Source organism: Octopus bimaculoides, chromosome 18 (assembly GCF_046866305.1).
Source record: "Octopus bimaculoides isolate indiv1 chromosome 18, ASM4686630v1, whole genome shotgun sequence".
NCBI classification, from domain to species: Eukaryota; Metazoa; Mollusca; class Cephalopoda; order Octopoda; family Octopodidae; genus Octopus; species Octopus bimaculoides.
The window spans coordinates 46,836,973-46,844,472 of NC_142945.1; the positions used below are offsets into that span (position 1 = coordinate 46,836,973).

Here is a 7,500-nt window from a genome sequence, read left to right on the forward strand (position 1 = left end):
TATCGGTCTCTTTTGCCGAACCGCTAAGTTACGGGGGTCGTAAACACACCAACGTCGGTTGTCAGGCGATGGTGGGAGGGCAAACACAGACACACACATACATATATATACATACATACATACATACACACACACACACACACACACACACACACACATATATATATATATATATATATATATATATATATATATATATATATATATATATACGACAGGCTTCTTTCAGTTTCCGTTTATCAAATCCATTTACAAGGCTTTGGTCGGCCCCAGGCTATAGTAGAAGACACTTGCCCAAGGTGCCACGCAGTGGGACTGAACCCGGAACCATGTGATTGAGAAGCAAGCTTCTTACCACACAGCCACTCAGTACAATTGAAGTGAATGACTTTAAGTTGTCAGTACTCCGAGTTACACATTTTCGTCCTTTCCTCTAAGTAATGGGTGGAGGTTTTTACCGCTAAGATTATTTGATCCTTATTCGTTTACATTAGATGTGTTCGTATTAGAAACGTCGTAACTTTCAGAGCTGGTTCTAATTTCTATAGAAAATATGCAGAGATACATTTAAAAATCGCACTGCTAACACAGATAGAACTTATAAGCCTTTAATATACTTGGTAGCCTATTATGGTTGCATAACTAATACGGTGTTCCTACAAGTAATTAATATATATATCAGTGGCGACTCCGGCACACGGGCTGTTCGGGCTTAGTCCGAGTATATATTTAGTAAAGTGAACGTGTATTTACAAGCTGATTTAATTTCTGCCAACACTGAATTTAAGCATGTAATTTCAGCCAATAACACGGGCTCCTTTTATTGAACCTGGTCGCAGTTCTTTATTTTTGTTCAGCGTCTGACGGTCGCCTTTAGAAGTTCCCTGTGTCAAAAAATATCATTCGTAGCAGACGTCCTCTCGACATCGTTCACAGGCGCCTGACTCGGTCTCAGAAGTTACTGCCCGAGTTGTTATCTATAATCGTATAAGTTAAAATTAATTCAAATTCTATGTTTTCTTGAAACAATAAATTTCTATAGAGATTAGGATTTAAATTCCAATCTATGAAAAGTTTCTGTTCTGCAATATTCTTAAAGGAACGAAAACTTATCCAGCAACTCGGGATAATACGAACGAGCCTGGTAGGTGAAAAAGGCTAACTAGCATCTCTTATATCGGAAGCGACTCCAGGTCATTAGCGTCACTCGGGCTCATCACAGATTTCGCATAAGGCACATGCCTGCTCGAAGAATTTCCCGTTTTTCCGCAATATTTCTAGCCCCAAATGGCTTACTTTTTTCATCTAGCACTATGTCTTTCTGCATTTCTAAATTAAAGGCAAAAATAAAGCAACCCTGCAAAACAAAACTGGTCTTTACACACAGATGCACAGAACAACAGCAATCAAATAAAAACAGCGAAGTGCACGACAAACATCAGTGATCTGACTGTCGCCTGTACTCTTGACAAGAGATGCCAGTTAGCCTTTTACACACACATATATATATGTATGTATATATTTCTATAATATATATATGCGTATTGTATATAAATATAGGTGTATATGTGTGTATGTAGGTATACTTATGTGCAGACACACACACATATATATGTATGTGAGTATACGTACATACACACAAATATAGATATATATATATACACACACACAATTCTTCGAAACATATGTCGGAATAAAGTATGCAGTTATAACATGCGTTTTCTCCATTCCTTAAATTTTTAAATATACTCAAATACCCAAAATATCAAGGAGTTTCAGCCTCACTAACAGGAATTACACCACAGTTATTTTGTGATCTTTGCTACCTTGGTTTCTATTAACCCATTTATTCTATCCGAATTATTATTTATTAGGATAGAATAAATACATATAATCATATATATATGTATATATATATATATATATATATATATATATATATATATATATATATATATATATGTATGTTTATGAAAATATGTGTGTATATGTGTGCGTGCGTATAAGCGTGTGTGCGTGCATATAGGCAAGTTTGATATGGATATACCGAGTGAAGAAAGATTAATTGCTTACACCACCCTCACTATTTGATGGGTACTGAATTTTATCGATCGATGCTGGAGGAATGGCTAAGTTGACCTGAAATCGGTAACAGCTGGAATATATACACAGAAATCATTGGGTCGAATATTGGAATTACAAAAATCCCAACCGTCAGATTGATATAAAGTGATACACTCCGCCACCACCACCGCATATATATATATATATATATATATATATATATATATATAAATGTATATACACACACATAAGTATACCTAGTTAAAATATCATTAAAGCGTGACATTTTAGTAGCACTTTCGGTTGTGTATTTATCTCTCACTAGATGGAGCACCTTCTGTTGATTCTACCTATATTGGATCTATCTATACACACACACATACACACACAAACATACACGCACATATACATACATACATACATATATATATATATATATATATATATATATATATATATATATATATATATACCAGGGGCGTATATTCTGGGTGTGCTAGGTTTGCGAAAATAGCAAATTAGTTACAAATATTAAACTTACTCATCAATTCATTCAATCAATATATATATATATATATATATATATATATATATATATATATATATATACACATATATACACACACACATACATGGCTAATAGACCATGTAAATATTCTATACTACCATAGCACTGGCACCCACACACAAGCACACACACACACACACACATATATATATATATATATGTATATATATATATATATATAAGTATTTATCTAAACATATTACGGAGAGAACGTTTAGATGCAATGTGCAAAAACAAATATCAAAAACTCCTTACCAGTCGAAATATGCTCGAGATCAACGCGAACCCGTAAGAAAATCATTCACTGTATTTTGTCATGGAGAAAATTTCTCGCTGTCGACAAACAGGCGAAAATACAATATGCCGTTTCGAAGTGTCCCACCCACTATCGACTGTTATCTATGTGCGCATTTCGGAGTAGTTATCTCCTCAGTATCAGACACTGGCAAGGGTAAGCGCTCCAAACTGACAAAGAGGCAAAAGTACAGTGAATGGCTTTCTTACATGTTCGAATACTTGAACAGATAACACGTTTATATTTGAACAGATAACACGTTTTACTGATTGTTAAACGAATATATCCTGTTTGTTGATCTTTGATCACGCGCTTCTGGCTTTTTGTTTTGTTTTGAACCATATACATACATATATATATATATATATATATATATATATATATATATATATATATATAATGAATGGAGTAAACGCATATTATAACTGCATACTTATATATATACAGATATATACATATATATATACATGTACATATATATAAATGTACATATATATATATATATAGGCGTAGGGGTGGCTGTGTGGTAAGTAGCTAGCTTACCAACCACATGGTCCCGGGTTCAGTCCCACTGCGCGGCATCTTGGGTAAGTGTCTTCTACTATAGCCTCGGGCCGACCAAAGCCTTGTGAGTGGATTTGGTAGACGGAAACTGAAAGAAGCCCGTCGTATATATGTATATATATATATATATATATATATATGTATGTGTGTGTGTGTATGTTTGCATGTGTGTGTTTGTCCCCCCAAACATCGCTTGACAACCGATGCTGTTGTGTTTATGTCCCCGTAACTTAGCGGTTCGGCACAAGAGATCGGTAGAATAAGTACTAGGCTTCTAAAGAATAAGTCCTGGGGTCGATTTGCTCGACTAAAAGGCGGTGCTCCAGCATGGCCACAGTCAAAAGACTGAAACAAGTAAAAGAGTAAAAGAGAAAAAGAGAATATATATATATATATATATATATGTGTGTGTGTGTGTGTGTGTACAATAATCCTTCGCCATATCGCGGTGAATTATTTAAGCTTACGGCGATTCTTCCGTGGTATTGTTTGGCATTTATAATAAAATAAATATAAATGAATCATAAAAATAATTAAAAAAACATATACAGCACAGTACTGTTTCTACTTTTCACGTATCGCGGGCTGTTTTGGAACGTAATACCGGCGATATATATATACATACGCACGCACACACACACATACGACAGGCTTCTTTTAGTTTCCGTCTCGCAAATCCACTGAAAAGCTTTGGTCGGTCTGAGGCTAAAGTAGAAGACAATTGCGCAAGGTGTCACGCAGTGGAACTGAACTCAAAACCATGTGGTTGGGAAGCAAGTTTCTCATCATACAGCGACGCCTGCGCCTACATATATATACAATAGCTGTATATATACACACACACACACACACACACACACACACACACACACACACACACACATATATATATATATATATATATATATATATATATTTATATATATATATATATATATATATATACACACACACACATATATATATATATGTATATATATATATATATATATATATATATATATATATATATATACCGTATGTTCACGTGTATATGGAACCCCTAATTTTTGGGGTTTAAAATCTGGAAAGAAGGTTTTGTAAGGGATTATAATACTATCCATGTATAAGAAAGTTCCATATTTTTTAACCTAATTTTTGACAAAAAAACTTTCCTTATGCACATGAAATACGGTATATATATATATATATATATATATATATATATATATATAATACAAATGCTATGTTAGCATATGCATATATACATACATATATGTACATACCTAGATCTACATGTATATATAGATGCATATCCGGGTACAGGACATCAAAAAACGTGGACAAAAAAGGAACGGGAACATAAACAAAGCACAAAAAAAAAACCGGACTTTTTTTACGGACAACGGAATGAACACATAGGAAAACAGACGAGCCGTTTATTGAACTTTCCCTTCATCAGCTGCCTCTATTCTAAACTAGGCGTATATATATATAAAATACACACACACATTCACACGCATACATGCATTTATTAAACATCTATATTATATATGTATTTGTGCGTGTGTGTGTGTGTGGGGGGGAGTATGCATGTAAAGAGAAAGAGAGAGAGAGAGAGAGAGAGCGAAAGAGAGAGAGCGAAAGAGAGAGAGAGAGTCAGAGCGAGTTAGGTATACAGCTAAGATGTACATGCATGTTTGTGTGTGTTATATCAGTGTCTGTGAACAGAAACTTCTGACGCGAAGGATGATCGCATTTTGCGGAGAAAAACAAAAGTCCATTGGATAAAAGACGATATGTGTACACAAAACATGCAGCGAGCTGGCAGAGACATTCGCACGCCGGGCGAAATGCTTAGAAGTATTCCATCTCTCTTTACGTTCGGAGTTCAAATTCCGCCGAGGTCGACTTTGCCTTTCATCTTTTCGGGGTCGAGAAATTAAGTACCGGTTGGCGTACTGGGGTCGATCTAATAGACTGGACCCCTCCCCCAAAATTGCGGGCCTTGTGCCTAGAGTAACAAAGAATATATGACCACAAACCCTCTTCCCCTCTTTTTCTATCTATTTAACTATGTATATACATATATATATATTCATGTATATATACATACATATATATTCATGCATATATATGTACATATATGTGTGTGTATATATTTATACATATATATATTTACGCATATATATATATGTGTATATATATATATATATGTTTGTATATGTACATGCATATATAAATATGTATATGTACATATATATATATATATATATACATATATAATTATATATATATATGTTTGTATATGTACATGCATATATAAATATGTATATGTACATATATATATATATATATATACATATATAATTATATATATATATAGATATGTATATTGATAGTCACGTAAAGAAAAAAAACTGATATATATTCATAGGTATATATATTTATATATATATATATGTATGTATATGTATATGTTTTATATATATACATACATAATTGCATACATAATATATATATATATGTATACATCCCATATATATACTAGTAGTAGCGTAGCTATAGAGTGTCGCTTACCTGTTTTGCTTATGTATCGTTAGAGGTTCACCCTGTCGTCTTCCGTTCAATGAAAAAAACATTCCATGAAATGAAATAATTCAACCTGACCGGGCAACTTAAAAACAGAATTTACCTGCTTACTTCTCCCGCTTCTCTAGCTCTCTCCTTTTCTTTCTCTCTCACTTTCTCGTTCAATATTTGGTTTTATTTTGTTGTTTGCGAATATTTCATGGCAGTAGCAGCAGCAGCTGAAATAATAGTTCACAGTTGTTGTTCTTGTTGTTCTTGTTTATTGTGTTTAAATTGTTAGGCCTTTAACATACCAAACACACACACACATACACACATAAAATGCATATACTGTTATTCTAAACATACGCACGCACTGATCTACACATACTCGCACACACACACACACACGCACACACTAGAGCATTCATATACTGAAACAGTAATATACACACATACACAGACTGGCACATAAGCATATACCTGCCCGTATAAAAATACATACGCACGCACACACATACACACACACATATTCTTGTATTTCGGGATGGTTATTTTCTTTTTTTGCCAAATAAACATGCGCACTATATGCTTGTTCTTCACTCATTTATTACTGTTCTTATTCTAACTCGTGTCCATTGTCCGGAAATCTTTCATCACACATCTGTGACCTCCTCAGAGGCACTTTTCGTCCCCAAATACAACAAGATCTGTTTCATCACACGATTTCACATCTTTCAACACAAATTCATAAACACACACACATATATATGTATGTATGTATGTGAGGAAGTTGGTATGTGAAAGCACGTGGTTGGATGTATAAAAGATAAAAAAGCGTGAAAAAACTACAGAAGGCTTGTGTTATATGGTTAAAATATATATTTAAATCGTTATGTTAGAAAAATGTTATACAATTGTGAATATAGTAAAATTGTTTTTGGAGAAATAACCGGTTTCGTATTTTATTTTCAAATTTCTCAAATTTTTTTTTTACCTATATCGTATCATGTCTTCGCTTTGGTGTAAAATATGGAACTCCGATTATTTCTCCAAAAACAATATTACTACACTCAAAATTTTATATCATATTTCTAACGTAACAATTTATATATATATATATATATATATATATATATATATATATATATATCTTTATATATATATACATATATATATACATGTGTGTATGTGTCTGTGTATAAATGTATTATAAATGTATAGGCATGCTTACTATGGTTATCAACCGGTGTTGCCTAACGCAAATCCCTGAACTTTGCCCAACCTGTCAAATCTACACACATCACGAGGACTTTATAAAAACAAACAAAACGAATGAAAGTCAGCTATAGCTACAAATACAGTACTCAGAAACCCATTATGTACGCCTACGTACACATAAACTTATATTTGTCGTGCTGTTTTGTCTAGCCGAGTAATTTATCAAATTTATATTTAT

General features: G+C 33.3%; 1 protein-coding gene across 10 annotated transcripts in view; it reads right to left on the minus strand.

Annotated features, from left to right (window-relative positions):
• The window catches only part of LOC106877380 (solute carrier family 28 member 3), a 178,255-nt gene that overhangs the window by 97,191 nt on the left and 73,564 nt on the right, over nucleotides 1-7,500 (minus strand). Inside the window, exon 1 of one of the 10 annotated variants that reach the window (XM_089366117.1) lies at nucleotides 6,166-6,351. The exons of 4 other annotated variants lie outside the window; for them this stretch is intronic. The gene's annotated coding sequence lies outside the window, so the exon portion shown is untranslated. Of the gene's footprint in view, nucleotides 1-2,887; nucleotides 3,195-6,050; nucleotides 6,352-7,500 lie in introns of those variants that run through there. 5 more of the 10 variants (XM_052974563.2, XM_014926272.3, XM_014926268.3 and 2 more) reach the window with 5 other exon arrangements.